A 3,861-nucleotide genomic window follows, 5' to 3' on the forward strand; every position below is an offset into this window, starting at 1 on the left:
ATCCTTAATGAAAAATATTAATTTAGATGCATTTCTTTATGTCTTGACTAAAATTGTTTCTTGGTTAAAAACTCATCTCTTTGGGTAGAAAATTGATTTTCTTACTGAACATGAACACAATGAGAATGTATCCCTTTTAGTTGAAAATTCAACTGCTTTTTAAAACTTGCTTTTTTGGTTGGAAAACTCAACAATTTTGTAGATATTTTTTTTTCCTTGCTCGTTCTAGCGCTTTGCGCTCGATAATATATGCATATATACATCTACAACTGCAATTTGGTAGTTGTGAATTATCTTTTGTTAAAGCTCCTTTGTTGAGAAGTCAATTATTTTGTTTAAAATTCGTATTTTTTGTTTGCATTCGACTACTTGGTTAAATGTTAAACTAGATGAGTAAAAATGGATCTTTTTTGGGTTGAAGATTCGTCATTTTAGTTGAAAATTCTTTCTTTCTTTGGTTGAGAATTAATCTTTTTTGTTGAACATTTCTCTAATTGTTTTAATATTGAACGACCTCTTACAAATTAATTTTTTTTGTAAAAGATTCATTATTTTAGTTAAAAATGTATCTCTGATTAAAAATTTTGTTGAAATGAATTTTTTTATTCAATTCAGCTGTTGTTGTTTTAGAATAATCATATTTTTTAGTTTTTGGTTAAAAATTTATCTACTTATTTAAAAGTTTAACCATTTTGTTAAAATCTTATATTTTTTTATGAAAAAGTAAATATTTGATTGCAAATTCGTTAATTTTTTAAAACTGAAAATTAAACTTTTTCATTGTCAGTGTAAACGGTTTTGTTAAAAATTTGGCTTTTTAATGAAAGATTTGCATTTGACACCATGTAAATTTTCAACAAAATAGTTGACTTTTCAACCTGCAAATATGAATTTTAGATAGAAAATGTAATATTTGATATTTCAAAGAATGCAGATGCTGCCAAGAGATGCTTTGTAAAATAAGGAAACGAATTTTCAATCAGAAAGATTAATTTTCTATAAGAAATTCGAATTTAAACCAAAGGTAGCAAAGTTACTTTTTTACACAGACAATTAATTTATCTCCGAAAAAAGTATTAAAAAAAAAAATTTTTAACCAAAGAGATAAATTTTTAACTAAAATTATGAATTTTTCAACTAGAAAGACGAATTTTAAACAAATAAACAATTGCCAGTTAGGAAATAAAAAAATTTGTCCCACTTCTTAAACTTTTAAGTCAAAAGACTATTTTTCTGTAAAACAGTTATAACACCCTGACCCTCCTTTTACCACCATCAACCAAATTTTTTACAACACCTTCACCCCACATGATAATTTTTCAAATTTTTCAAATTTTTCAAAGGTAGTGTAATGATTTGGTATAAATGGGAAAAATGAAACAGTTATTATTAAAAATTTTATGACATTGAATGCATGAACTAATGTTGGGGAGACTTAACCAAGATTTTCAGGGAAGAGTTTACCAAGTGGCAACAAGCTTATTACATGTGTTTTTCAACATATAAGGTCATTGTTGATTATCACAATGCGCGTTCGAAGATTTTGCTAAATTGATTGATCAAAATTGTGATGTAAAAATGCAAAGTTCATTATTTAAAGAATATGATTATCATCAACGTGAGCTACAAAATCGCAGTATATGCTATCCATCAATATTAGATGTAAATTAATCTTTAATAAAAAAAAGCTCATTTGGAATAAAATAGTTCATTTTCTACCTAAAAATAAAGAATTCGTTGAAATCCTATTATAAAAGATTAATTACAGTTTCAGATACAGAACTCATCCCTTGATGTCTTGTATTATTTTATACTAATATTTTGTAACATTCATTAAATATGTATAATATAGAAAAGATAGGCTTTTCATTTATTCTTTTTCATAAAAAGATAAATAGGCGCGCGCAAGACTACTAGTATTAGTTAAAACAAGCGTCTGTCGCTAGCAGTCCAACTCTCCGGGCTCATTCCGCGCGTGCGCAGGGAATGCGTTCTGTCAATGTTCACGTGCTGCTTCCAGAGTACCTGTTTCAGTTTTTAAATGAAATTATACACTTTGATGAATTTTTGTAACACTTCAATTATGATTTTTTTTAATGTAAAAAATAAAGTTTTTTAGTATATTTTGGTAGAAAATTAATGTTCTTGGTTTGAAAATTCATCTTTTTGTTTTCAAAAACTCTATTGGTTGGAAATGCAACTGTTTCGTCCAAAATTCAACTATTCGGTTGACAATTCGTCTTTTTGGAAGAATTTAATTTCAAAATATATAAATATTTGCAGAGGAAAGGCGAGAAAGAATAGCTGATAGTTCATTTTTCAGTCCATTTTTTAACGATATCTATCAAATATATGTGACGTAATTTATCGAATACATTAATTAAACTTGTCAATAATAAAATAAACGATTATAGAAACAGGTTGTATAAAGAAAATGAAATTAATAACATCTTTTAAAATTCTCATATATGAGGCTGTCAAATTCTGGTAGGCCAATTAACCTTTTGTCACACTTCATTCAATTATTTTACAAATATACCTTTACTCGCTTTTTCTCTGGAAATATGTTTTGAAATAAGGTTTAATTTTAGTTGAATTTTTAACGAAACAGATACATTTCTAACCAACAGAGGTTTTTTAAAACAAAAAAATGAATTATCAACCAACAACAATTATATTTTACCCATAGATACTAAAAAATACGATTTGCTTATTTACTTTAATCAAAGTGTATTCAAATAAATTTCTTGTGTTTGGTTTACATTAGGTTTACATTAGTCAAAGTGTGCATAAACGAATTTTTCCTATCTACATAAAGAATTTCATTAAAAAACCGAAATACCTGCGCTGGAACCAGCACGTGCTCTCATGTCAAATGTCACTTACTAGGTTTTTCTGTTAGACAGCAGAACGGCAGACGCTTGTGGTTAATGATCGTTATTTTGGCAATCAAAATGTAAGCACATTATAATACGAATAATGGTCATATAACATTGTTTAAGTCAACTGTACACAGACAGATAATTCTTAAATCAATTTAGGAATAATGTAATTGGAAATGGGTTATTTTTTCTAAATTACTGGAATCTTCATGAAAGATTCAAATTTTTATTTTGTGAATTTGAAATTTTGTGTGTTTTTTTTACACTTATAAAACTTATATCTACTAAAGAAAATAAAAAAATATTTCTCTGTGCAAGTTTTTTTTTTATAAAAGAAGAGAAATATTAAAAGTTATAAAGTCCGAAGTTAATTTTGAAAAAATTTAAAATAAGAAACAATAATTTGTAATATCATTAATCACAGTATAACTTTGAACTTTCGTGTCACATTAACCCTGTCTATCATAGTTTAAATAAACATCAAAGTTTATTTTTAATTCATGCAAAGTACCAATTAAGTTTAAAATTTAGGAAAACTTTAATTAACTGTGAAACAGTAATACATATACTTTGTATAAATAGTTATAAATAAAAATGCTTATTTATAAAGTTTAAGAAAATTGTAATCTAAAAATTAAATTAAAAATAAACTGGACATTTTCCTTTGAAAAGAAATACAGTGAATATCTTCAATAGTCCTCCCTTCTATAGCCTTTCCGAGAATTGACGCCGCGTCGCATGTAGATGTAATAGGTGCTGCACGGGGTGCACGGGATATGCGGCTGTCACTCAGGCGAGGAGTCAGGCGTTTCATTGTAATTGGATTATGTAACACTTATGTCCTAAAGAAATGATAAAAGTCTACGTTTGTAAAACTAAGTACCAGGTGTATACATATGAAACCGGTATTGCCATCTAGCGGCCAGTAGGCACACTTGTAGGCACTGTCGGAACTTACCATTTGTGGTAATTGGCGTAT

The sequence above is a fragment of the Belonocnema kinseyi genome, chromosome 4 (genome assembly GCF_010883055.1).
Source record: "Belonocnema kinseyi isolate 2016_QV_RU_SX_M_011 chromosome 4, B_treatae_v1, whole genome shotgun sequence".
Lineage (NCBI taxonomy): Eukaryota > Metazoa > Arthropoda > Insecta > Hymenoptera > Cynipidae > Belonocnema > Belonocnema kinseyi.